A 12302-nucleotide genomic window follows, 5' to 3' on the forward strand; every position below is an offset into this window, starting at 1 on the left:
GTAACCTGGGTTACACTTTCTTGTAACAAAATTACTGGAACCCGCCCCCCCTACAGATTACCTCTTTTCTCCCAATTAAAAGCCAATTCTAGGATTCATAGTAATAGTTAAACACTTCTGCCACTGCTCAAAGGCAAGGGGGTGCTTATCTCCTATACATAAAAAACAGGCTACAGTTATAAATTTGACGTTTTTTCCCCCTTCTTAAATAGGCGTAGCACCATCCTAGATGGGTGGTAGGATTATTTCGATTTAGTCCTGGCTCACTGCGTTCAGTGGAGCTGTGTTGGCTAGGTAAATTTAGCCAGTCTCACTAACCAGTGTGGCTGCAATTGCTGTTTTAGGTAAATGTAGTTGTGCTCACTGTATTCAGAGCAGCAGGTGATTAGTTAGGTTTGCTCAGTGTTTCAGCTGCAGCTAATTTTGACTGTTTCCTCTGTTCTCCATAACACTGGAGAACTTTGGAACATAAGTGTGAAGCAATGCAAATAGCAGTATTACTGTGTCCCATGGAGGATGGCCCTGAGGACTGCTGGGATTCTGCAAAAATTCTGACACAGCTTATGGGGTTTTTGCCTACAAAAAAAGTTCCAGGCCTGAGAGCCTGCTGCCCTCCAGGGCTACGCTTACATGTGCTTGATGTTTAGGAGGCCTCAGGTGGGCAACCTGTTGGCCTGCATGCTTAAGCTACAAAGATCTAAAGGAAGGGCTGTCTGCTGAAGATCTAATCTGGTATCCCTAGAGAAAGGTGTCACTTGGAAGTAGGTAACCAACTGTCCCTGTACATTTTTTGAGTACAGATTGCTGAGAGAGATCTTAGAGCCTTTTGGGCTGCTGCCACCCCTCTTGTGGTAGAGGGTTTGACCAAATGGGACATTGGCTGGGAAGGGTCTCTGCTCTTGGTGCACCAAAGAAAGAAGCCTGCTTTTCACTGTTCCTCCTACAAGCCAAGTTCGCAGTTTGCCATTGCAAAGAAATCTGCTTCAACTTTTCACAAAGGTTCTCAACTTGTACATAGTTCTCATTTTTAAAGTATCCCACTCACTCAATTCCCTCCCTACTCCAAATTACTTCAAAAATAAAAAAAAACAACCACCACCATTGACTTGTTATTGAGCCAAAGAGTGACTGAACGTGTGCCTGGCTGCTGGCTAACTGGGAAAAGAACCTGAGCAAATTTCCAGCAGCCCTTTTGGGGGTAGCTCTATAGAATTAACTAAAACAAAAATGTAATCTAATGCAGCTTACCAATCATTAGATGTGGTTGTTGCATTTGTTTTTTTTTTTTTTTTTTTTTATATAATCACTTTTACAACCACTAATACAACTTTTAATTCAACAGGGCAGAAAGATTGGAACCTATGGAATAAACCTAAATCTGCTACTAAACCAAAACCCTATCTTTCCTCACTCAACCCTTCCAATGTGTTTTAGGTGTTCATATCCATATACCTACCACTCACCTAGTTTTGGCAGTGTCCTTAATGCCACAATTCTTTTTGCTTGCTCAAACTGGTCAGTTGGAATGAGTTTGTCACCAATCAGCCAGGCATATCCAGTAAATGGCTCACAATAGTTTGGTATGACTACCTGATACCAAAACCGCAACCATCCGCATGAGCCAAGATTGAGGAATTTAATTTGGTAAACTGGCTGACCTAGGCCGAGCTGGTCACAGATAAGGCGAAGGCATTCCACACCACTGGGTGCAGGCTCCACATTTAAGCTCATTTGAGGAATGTTCGAGTGAGGCTTTAAAAGGGTCTTCATATACATTCTTTTCTTTATCGAGCTCTTCCTCCAGTTTACCTGGATACAGCAACCAAAGAGTAAACGGGAACCTGCAAAGAAATTAAATTGAAATTGGTGAACTGATATTTAAAAGGCTACAGTTATCTACTGCCAACACAAAGATGTTTCAAGATAATATATTTTGGCAACATTTAAGGGAACATATAGTGGTTTTATGCATATTGTATTACTGTCAGCTATTAAAAACAAAAGACTAATGCTTTTAAAAAAATAAAGTCTGCTTTGTGATTTTTACCTTCAGGTAAGCTTATAAGAAAGCTTGCCTGTAGGTAAAAGGAAGGACTCCTAAACATGCATCGTTTAGAAAATACATTTAATCTTGGCAGCTGGTGACTAAGGGCACATGTGCTTTAGAGCACTGTGCTGTAGCAGTGACTCCTGCTCGAGAGTGACGTCAACACAGCTTGGCCATTCAAGCTGCCGGAGCCCGCGAGCCTGGAGGGAAGACCAGGTGAAGATGGAAGCCCCGTCAGCGGTGACAGAGCACCACTGGAGGGCTTTATTCTAAGGTAAGCATTTCATAATGTGCTAGTATGCGATGCATACTGTACTAGCACATCATATCATTGCTTTGCAAGGGTTTATTATACAGGATTTATATAGCTCCAACAGTTTGCACATGCTTTACAATGTGAGGGCAGACAGTACAGTTACAATACAGGAGGAATCAGAGGGCCCAGCTCATTCAAGTTTACAATCGGGGAGGGCCGTCAAGTGATACAAATAGGTAATAGCTGTGGGAGAAGAGCTGATGGAGAAAATAAAACTACAGTTGTTAGGGGGGGCCGGATAGGATTCTAAGAGAAAAGTTTTCAGGGATCGCCTAAAAGTGGCTAGAGTGAGATAGTCTGATAGATTGGTGTAGGCTGGGGAGAAGTCAGAGAGAGGAGCATGGGAGGTTGTGACAAGGGAGCTAGAGAGGAGGAGGTCTTGGGAGAAACAAAGAACAATTAGGTTAGTATACTGGGACAAGGTTTGTAATAACGCTTGGGCAGAGCTGTGAATGGCTTTGTATGTTAGTATTTTCAATTTATTTGTTGGGAGAGTGGCAGCAAGAATTAGCACACTGAACAGTTGGGTAAGATGGAGAAGTTTGGCAGCAGCATTCACGATGGTCTCAATAGGGGATAGCCTATGTAAAAGGTAAGCCAATGGGGGCGTGGCCTGGAGCGTGATGGGATAGGTCGCATGTGGTGAGAGCTCCGTCTACCCGATCTCCGGTTTAGCTATCCTGTGGCAATATCTCCGCTATTTACTTACCTCTTAGGGTACCCTGAGTCCCGCTGAACCTCCGGGCGTCATGTCTCCTCCGAAGCGAGGCACGGACGCCAGTGCACAGCTCGCCAAGTTCCGCCGGCAGGAGCCTTCTCCACAGGCCCAAGATGGCGCTGGCCCTTCCTCCACCCCTGAGAAGCCCGCGGCAGACACCGCTAAGGTCCTGGATGCCATCTCCCTCTGCCAAAGCACCCTCACCTCAAAAATAGAGGAAGTCAAAGTCGACATTTCTCTAATTCGGCAAGACATGTCTCAGCTGAGGGACCGGGTCACAGAGGCAGAGACACGCATCAGTGCCAGTGAGGACATCCTGCATCCCCTGCAGCACTCCGCTGAGGAGCTCCGTCGCCAAGTGCAGCAGCTTCATTCTAAACAGGATGACATGGAGAATCGTCTCCGCAGATGCAACCTCCGTTTCATCGGCCTGCCTGAGAGAGCTGAGGGAAATGATCCGGCTGGCTTCCTTGAGGATCTACTTCTTACCACCTATGGCCGCGATTCCTTCTCTGTTATGTTTGCGGTGGAGAGGGCCCATCGTATTCCGGCGCGGCCTCCCCCATCTGGAGCCCCGGCCCGCACATTTATTGCCAAATTCCTTAATTTCCGGGACAGGGATAAAATCCTTCGCCTTTCCAGAGAAAAGGGTAATATTCCCTATCAGAATGGACATGTGGCTATCTTTCCGGATTTCTCCAGTGAAGTTCAGCGTCAACGGGCCCGGTTCCAGGAGGTTAAACGCCGCATGAGGGCATTACATCTAAAGTATGCTATGCTGTACCCTGCTCGCCTTCGGGTGGATGACCACGTCCAATTCTTTGAGGATCCTGCACTGGCCATGGACTGGCTCGACCGCCGCAATGTTGCACCTGCCTGAGGCCCCTTGCTTTCCTTGGTAACTGTTTGATTTTCTTCTGTTTTTTTTTCCCTTTTTTTGGCACTACCCTTTTTTTTTGGGGGGGGGGGGTTTGGGGGGGCTTCCCACTATCCTGACTGTGAGCCATGTTTTTTGTGTCTTCTGCAGAGAGCCTCCCCCCCTCCCCTTACGGTCTGGAGTCTTTATATGTTTCATCTGCCCTATAGCTGCTATGCCTGGAGGTTTTTCTGATTTTTTTGTTTTTCTCCTGCTTGATGTTCTTGGGGTATTTGGGACTACTGACTGTCGCACGATCTTGTTGTATACTGGGTAGTCTACCTAGCTCTTCCTGAACTGTGCGGTGATCCTGTTCCTAAGGAATGGGATTTGCTCTCTCTCCACGTTACTCAGCGAGTTAATCGCCCCCAGATTGCACGGATGCATTCTACTGTTTTTTTTTTCTGTTTTTCCCACTCTGCTTTATATTTTCTGCTCATATAACTGTTTTACTTTTTTGCGGTATGTTCAGTATTGTCCCCCGGTCCTTGCCTGCTCCCCCCTTTTTGGGGCCCAGGTGTGGGGCTGGAGGACGTGCTGGTATATGCCTGTGCCTTTTTTTACTCTGTTCAGGGTTTATGCTCGCACGAGTTGGGGTTTGTGCAGAGCCGGGTGGGAATGGGTTTTATGTTTGCAATGTGATGTTTTTTATCTTTTATTGAGAGGTCCCCCCCTCTGTTTATTTGTTTTCTATATGGTTCTACAGCACTTGTCCACCACCATTTCTTTGTTTTATGGTACGCAACTGCCCATGGATGCTCTGCCGGCTCTGGGGGTCCCTGTTTGCCACCGGAGACGGCTGTTTTTGATATGTTTTTTGTCTCCATATGGCGTCCCTGACTTTTTTGACGTGGAATGTCCGTGGCCTTGGGGATAGAGTGAAGCGCTCCGCAGTGTTTTCCTATTTGAAGCGCCGTCGAGCCGATGTTACTGTGCTGGTTGAAACCCATGCTACTGGCTCTCTGCAGCGTGCGCTTAAACGCCCTTGGGTTGGCTGGGCGTTTCACTCTACCCACACTACTTCCTCCAGGGGCGTGTCAGTTCTGGTGGCTAAATCTGTTAATTTTGCTGTTCATTTGGTCGAATTGGACCCTCAGGGCCGGTATGTATTCCTTAAAGCTATTATTGATAACTCCCCTCTACTGCTACTGGCCTGGTATATGCCTCCCCCCTATTGTTCGGGTGTCCTGGCAGAGGGGTTAGCCTTCATGTCTAGACACCGACCTTTCCGGCCATGTGGTTGGGGGATTTTAACCACTTAAGCCCCGGAAGATTTTACCCCCATTCCGACCAGGGGGTATTTTGCGATTCGGCACTGCGTGACTTTAACGGACAATTGCGTGGTCGTGCGACGCTGTACCTAAACGAATTTGGCGTCCTTTTTTTTCCCACAAACAGAGCTTTCTTTTGGTGGTATTTGATCACCTGTGCGATTTTTTGATCACGCGCTATAAACAAAAAAAGAGCGTCAATTTTGCAAAAATAACAATATTTTTCACATTTTTTTATATGAAATTCCCCCCAAAAAAATGTAAAAATCAAAATTTTTTAACATTTTCGGCCAATTTGTTTTATGCTACCTATGTTTGGTAAAAAAAATCGCAAAAAGCGTATTTTGATTGGTTTGCGCAAAAGTTATCGCGTTTACTAACAAAGGGAAAGATTTTTGTCATTTTTGTTGTTTTTTTTTTAACGCGTAATGGCGGCGATCTGCGATTTTTTTTTGCGGTACTGCGACATTGCGGCGGACAGATCGGACCCTTGACTGACATGTTTGACACTTTTGGGGTTACCAGTGACATTTCTACAGTTATCAGTGCTATATATATGCACTGTTACTGTAAAAATACACTGGTAGTGAAGGGGTTAACTTTATTTGGGAGGGAGGGGCTGTGTGTGTCCCTAGGGGCGTGCTTTCTACTGTGATTGGCTGTGGCTTCAGCTGTACGGACACTGATCAACGGATCTACATAGTAGATCCATGTGATCAGTGTCTTTGCAGCGAGGAGAATGACAGGCAGCTTGTTTACACAAGCTGCCTGACATTCTCCCTCTCCCCCGCCGATCGCCGAGTGGCCGGCGGACATCGGGTCCGCTGGTCACACGCGCGGGGGGGTCCGTGACCACGCGGGAGCGGGAGCGCGCCTCCGGGGGCGCGCGTTCACTCCCTAGACCCTCACAAGCAAGCAACGTAGCCCTACGTTAGTTTGCCTGTGAGGGGCTGACCGCCGACGTAGATAGTCGTGCGGCGGTCGGCAAGTGGTTAGTCCAATCCCAGAAGCCGACTTGTTAGTGGAAACGCGTCGGGGGGAGCCAGCCGTGCTGTCATAGGTCCCGGTTTGTACTGCAGACACCCGCGACCGCCCTGTATTTGCTGTTTGTTCGTCCGGAATGTGTAAGTGTACCCTCATTCGTTTTATCATTAAAGTCGAAGGTAATGCACTATAGTCCTCTTCTTTTCTCTGGGTTGCTCTGTTTTGGCATCTCCCCCTGCTTGGAAGCCTACAGATCTCTCCCCACTTCGGAAGCAGCTGATTGTTCCGGTCCATTCCGAGAGCCATCCCTGCCAGCTTGATCAGTTGGAGACTTCTAGACACAACCAACTACATGCTCACATCTCTCCACATTGTGGTAAGAGTCCACTCCTAACACTGGGTGTCCATATGTGTATATCAGGTCACTGAGAATCACTTTGGATCATTTTTTGGGACGAGGCCCCACCCACCTCCCAACACTCCCTTACCTTCACTCCAATTTGAAAAGAAAGACTTTTTCACAGTTTTTGCACTTTTGTTTTGGACTGAATGCATATGATTTTGGTATAAATCCGGATACCATCCATGTACCTTTGAACACTTGGTTCATTATTTGTTAGCGCACTTTGGTAATGTTTCCTATATTGCCATCCTCTCACGTTTAATTTAAATTTCAGTGCTGCTTTCACTTCACTTCTCATCACTTCAGGACTGCGCACCTATTTTCTTTCACAAGTGGTTAATACCGTATTGAATCCAGCTCTAGATAGGTTGGGACAGTCCGGAGGCTTTGCCTACCCCTCCCGTGATACTCGCTTTGCCTGACTCCTGGCAGACTTTGCCCTTGTGGATACTTGGAGACATCTGTACCCCACCTGTAGGGCTTATTCATGTTTCTCCTCCTCCCACTCCTCTATGTCTCGTATAGACTTCATACTGATTTCCCGGCATCTTCTCCCCAGATTGCTGGGGGCAAGCTTCTGCCCTCGCATTTTGTCTGATCATGCTCCATACTGCATCACTGTACGTAGGACGGTGGTGACTCCTTCCCCGACCTGGAAACTGAACCCCTTCTGGCTGACTGTTTTGACGGATCTTGCTAAGCTAGCGGGCGAATGGCAATTCTACTTCAGTTCTAACGCGGGCACTGCCTCCCCCTTAATTGTCTGGGACATGTTTAAGAAGCACTGTTGTCGCTTGCTGAGCGAGCATATTAATCGTCATTAGCGCAACTCTGACTTGTCCTACACTCAGGCTCTTGCCCGGCTGCAAGAGTTGGAGGCTGGATATGCTGAGGCCCCCACTCCTGCTGGCTTGGCAGATCTTAAACTGCCATCCTGGGTGACTGACCAACTTTGTTTTGAGAGGGCTAAACGCTGTATGTTTTTTGCCAGACAGCGAATATTTGAACAGGGCGAACGGCCTGGTCGATTGTTGGCATATTTGGCCCACCTTGACTCTAGGCCCCCGGTTGTTATCTCCTTGCTTTCCCCCTCGGGGGAGCACGTGACGGAGCCGGCTGCTGTAGCGGCCGAATTCGTTGCCTTTTTCAGGGAGGTTTATGCGACTAGGGCGGACTATTCTGCTCAGGAGCTCTCCTCGTTTCTAGATCAGTTCAGATTCCCTACTCTGACGGACCCACAGCTCCGGGCTCTGGAGGCCCCTATAACGGAAACCGAAATCGTGACTGCGTTGTCCCTATTTGCTCGTTCTAAAGCCCCTGGATCTGACGGACTTCCAATTGAGTTCTACCAATCGTTTTCTGAGACGTTGGTCCCCAGACTTCTTGAATTATACCAGGCAGCCTTTAAGGCTAATACACTACCGGACTCCATGCGAGAAGCGCTTATTGTGCTCATTCCCAAACCGGGCAAGGACCCGAGTCAGCCGAGTTCATATAGGCCTATATCCCTATTGCAAACGGATGTCAAAATCCTAGCCAAAATCTTAGCCCTGCATCTGAACAAGGTGATTCTCTCGTTGGTCCATGCGGACCAGACCGGATTTATGCCTGCTAAGAACACTGCGGTTAACACCAGACGGTTGCATATGAATATTCAGGCTTCTCACTCGCAGATTGGTATCAGGGTTGTGGTTTCCTTAGATGCGGCCAAGGCATTTGATTCCGTTGAATGGCCATATCTGTGGCAATGCTTGCGTTGCTTTGGCCCCAATTTTATCAAATGGCTTTCCATACTCTATACCTCCCCAAGAGCGCGGGTCGTGGCGAATGGGTGGACCTCTGTCGCCTTCCCCCTCTCTAGGGGGACGCGGCAGGGGTGCCCCATTTCCCCCCTGCTATACGCCTTGGCGGTAGAACCTTTAGCGATGGCGCTGCGAGACCACCCTGGTATTGTTGGTTTGTCTTCGGGAACATTGGATGAAAAGGTGGGCTTATATGCCGATGATATGGTTCTGTATCTCGCTGACTCTGGGCCTTCCCTCGCTACTGCCCTCCGCCTCATTGAGAGCTTTGGGGTCTTCTCTGGATTGAAAATCAATTGAGACAAATCTCAGATCCTTCCTATTGATCTCTTCCCCCCCCCCCCCCCCCCCGCTGAACCAGGCCTCTTTGCCATTGCAGAGAGTTAGTTCCATTAGATACCTGGGGATTCAGGTCTCTCGGGACTTGGCGGACTACGTACCCCTAAATGTTGAACCCCTCATAGCGCTGACTAAGTGTAAGACACAGGTTTGGTCTAGGCTACCGTTAGGCGTCATGGGCCGCATTGGCTTGATTAAAATGATTTTGCTGCCTAAGATCCTATACGTTCTCTGGCATGCGCCAGTTTACATTCAGTTGAAATTCTTTCGGGTTCTGGAGTCTATCTTGAAGTCTTTTGTTTGGGGTTCCTCCAGGCACAAGCTGTCCTGGAGGGCCCTGAAATGCCCTACCAAGCTTGGCGGCCTAGCGGTCCCCGATCTTAGCCTATACTATATAGCGGCGCAGTTGTCCCATTTCTTTTATTTCGATAAGGTAGATAGGCATCGCTTTGAGTCCTTGGTTAGCGCTGGTTCCCCTGGCCAATTCCCTCATCCCTTTTGTGATATCCTGCGAAGCCTTCCGGGTGCGCTTGGTAGCCCTGGTAGGCACACATATGCGTTCCACATTAAGCGGATCTGGGACTTGGCGGCGGCGAAACTGGGCTGCCCTCCCCTTCACGACGATACTCCCTTGTGGTTTAATAGAAGCCTTCGGGAGCTTCTGCTGATTCCGGATCCGCAGGTCTGGATACGACACGGCATATACCTGCTCTCCCATGTTCTCCGTGGTGGCCGCCTTAAACAATTTGATCAACTAAAGGCCGAATTCCAACTGCCTAACTATGTTTTTCCTGGTTTCTCCAGCTGCGTCACGCTTTGCGTGTGCAGTTTGGTGGTACTTACCCCCAGTTGCAACCGTTGGATGTTGTTCTGATCCTTCGGGGAGACGAACCTAAGCAATTGATCTCGTTGTTTTACGACTTGCTTCTTACCCCGTCGGCTATGAAGTTGGCGTATTCTCTGAAACCTGCCTGGGAGGAATGGGCTGGGGAATTGGATGATGAGGACTGGAGTGATGTGCTGGAGGTGGGTAGGCTGGTGTCTCCTAAGATGTCTGACAGGCTGATGCAAACCTATATTTTACACAGGGTGTATCTTACTCCTGTTCATATGGCAAAGTTTGACCTCTCCCGCAGCCCGGACTGTCCTAAATGTTCGCTCTCCGCTGGAACCTTTGAGCACCTGATCTGGCAGTGTCCCCGCGTTAACTGTTTCTGGCAGCAGTTGGTCCGGTTCCTGCACGATCAGATGGGCTCTCCGGTCTCACTGGATCCACGGCAATGTTTATTGGGTTTATTTCCTGATCTAGAGGTACCTAAGAGCACTTTGAAATTTATACACGAAACACTGTTCAGTGCCCGGAAGCTGTTGGCGCGTAGCTGGATGCAACCCTCGCCTCCTACACTGAATGCCTGGATTGCCGAGGTGAATGCTACTCTGCCTTACAAAAAGATTATTTATGTTAACCGGGGCTGCCCCGCTAGATATCATAAGATCTGGGATAGGTGGCTGCAGTCGTCCTTAACGTGTTCCACTTGATGGGTTATACATGTGCACGTTTTCTTTGTGTTATGTTCTCTGTGCTGTTGGACTGATGCTTTATGGACTCTGGGGGATCCTCTCTCTATGGGGGGGGGGTTTCTTTTTACTTTTATTTTTGTTTTTATTTTTGTTTTCCTTGTTTTTGTAGGGGGGGGGGTGGTGTGGGATGTGTTTATCTCTCTTTCTGGGTTTATTTCTTGTATTTTGATGCCTTGCTTGTCCATTACTGTACATGTGGTTTTGTACCTTTATATGCTCCTATTTTCTGGTGCTTGTTGTACTTTTTTCACAGTCTAATAAACTCGGTTTTTGATTAAAAAAAAAAAAGGTAAGCCAATAAGGAGGGAGTTGAAGTAGTCAAGGCAAGAGATAAACAAGGGAGTGAATTAAGCTGGATAAACCTACAATTTTTGTTTAATTTCCTTTAGATTTACCTTCAACTATGTAGTGAAAGGGCCTGCCATACAATCTGAAAGCATTTAGGTTTGACCTCATAATGGTTCTGGTCGATCGAAAAGCAAAGTTGTACAAGAAAACTGGACTTACCGGTAAAGGTGTTTCTACAAACCTTCCAGGACGGCAAACATGAGAGATGACAGGCTCCTCCCTACAGGAAACACAATCAATTCACAGCTTGTTAAAGGGCCCCACCCGTCCCTCCATTGTAAAAAAAGTAGCTCCCCCAACCGATTCACAAGGGATGTACAATCGCTTAGGTACTTACCACCTATAGTATACATTCTTACCTCACCCTTTTAACAGGACAGAAGTAGGCCTGCCATCCTGGAAGGTTTGTAGAAACACTGTTACCAGTAAGTCTAACGGCCGGTTTTCTCCTCTCACCTTCCAGGAGGGCAAACATATTAGAGGATAATAAAGTAACCATAGGCCTACCTTAGGGTGGGACCACTGGCTGTAGAACCTTTTAGCTGAAGGCTAGGTCTTGCTGAGACAGCACCTCCACTCGGTATTGCTTCAGAAACGTGTCATGGCTGGACCAGGTGGCTGCATTGCGGATCTGTTCCCAAGAAGCTCCAGCTTTTTCGGCCCAGGATGTTGCCAGGGCTCTTGTTGAGTGTGCTTTCAGCTTTGCTGGCGCAGGAACACCGGAAACCTCATAAGACATGGTAATGGCTTGTCTAGTACACCTAGAGACTGAAGGTTTTGAAGCCTGCAGTCCTTTTCTTGGTCCAGAGTAGAGGATCAGAAGAGGATTAGATCTCCTAAACTCCCTGGTCCTCTGTCCTCACATCTAAACAGTGAAATTTAATTTCTTTTTCATTCTTAGGGTTACCACAAAAGGATGGTAAAATTATTTCCTGCTTCCTGTGAAAGGAAGATGCTACCTTGGGCAGATATAGGGGATCTGGCATGAGAAGAATCCTATCTGGGAAGATTAACATAAATGGTTCTTTAATAGAAAGACCTTGTAAATCCCCTACTCTCCTGACTGTAGTGACCGCTAACAGAAGGCTAGTTTTAGGGCCAAAAACTTAAAGGGAACCTCTTCTATAGGTTCAAAAGGGCTTCTAGATAACACCTCTAGAACCCTAGTCAGGTCCCAAGGAGGGAACCTGTCTCTGGTGACAGGGGTAGCTCTATCCCTGGCTAACAAAAATCTCTTAACTAAAAGGTTCTTTCGCAAGTCTTGCATCTAAAAAAAAACAGAGCTGCTATTTGTACCCGAAGGGTGTTAACCGCCACACCCTTTTCTACCCCATCTTGTAAAAATTCCAAGATTATGGGGTCAGGTGAAGGAAGCTTGCTTCTGCCTACGCCAAGTACAAAAAGTTTCCCAAAAACTTTAAGGTATATTTTTCTCGTTACTGGTTTCCCGCTCAGTAGGAGTGTATCTATCACTCTGAACAGCCCTTTAATTTAAGGATCTGGCGCTCGCTAACCAGGCCGTGAGTTGAAAGAACTCCAGTCAGGGGTGCCAAACTGGTCCCTGCAGCAAGTCCGGG

The 12302-nt window shown here is 47.5% G+C and overlaps 1 protein-coding gene and 1 pseudogene across 2 annotated transcripts in view; both read right to left on the reverse strand.

Annotated features, from left to right (window-relative positions):
• Positions 1-12302, reverse strand: part of LOC309553175 (histidine--tRNA ligase, cytoplasmic-like) — a 246276-nt gene that overhangs the window by 50358 nt on the left and 183616 nt on the right. The window lies entirely within an intron of this gene.
• Positions 1-12302, reverse strand: part of LOC309554608 (dead end protein homolog 1-like) — a 115113-nt pseudogene that overhangs the window by 12216 nt on the left and 90595 nt on the right. Inside the window, exon 4 of the transcript in view lies at positions 1464-1841. The product of the transcript in view is annotated as a dead end protein homolog 1-like (transcript). The remainder of the gene's footprint in view (positions 1-1463; positions 1842-12302) is intronic.

Source organism: Pelophylax lessonae (genome assembly GCF_965119305.1).
Source record: "Pelophylax lessonae genome assembly, chromosome: 4".
Taxonomy (NCBI): Eukaryota; Metazoa; Chordata; class Amphibia; order Anura; family Ranidae; genus Pelophylax; species Pelophylax lessonae.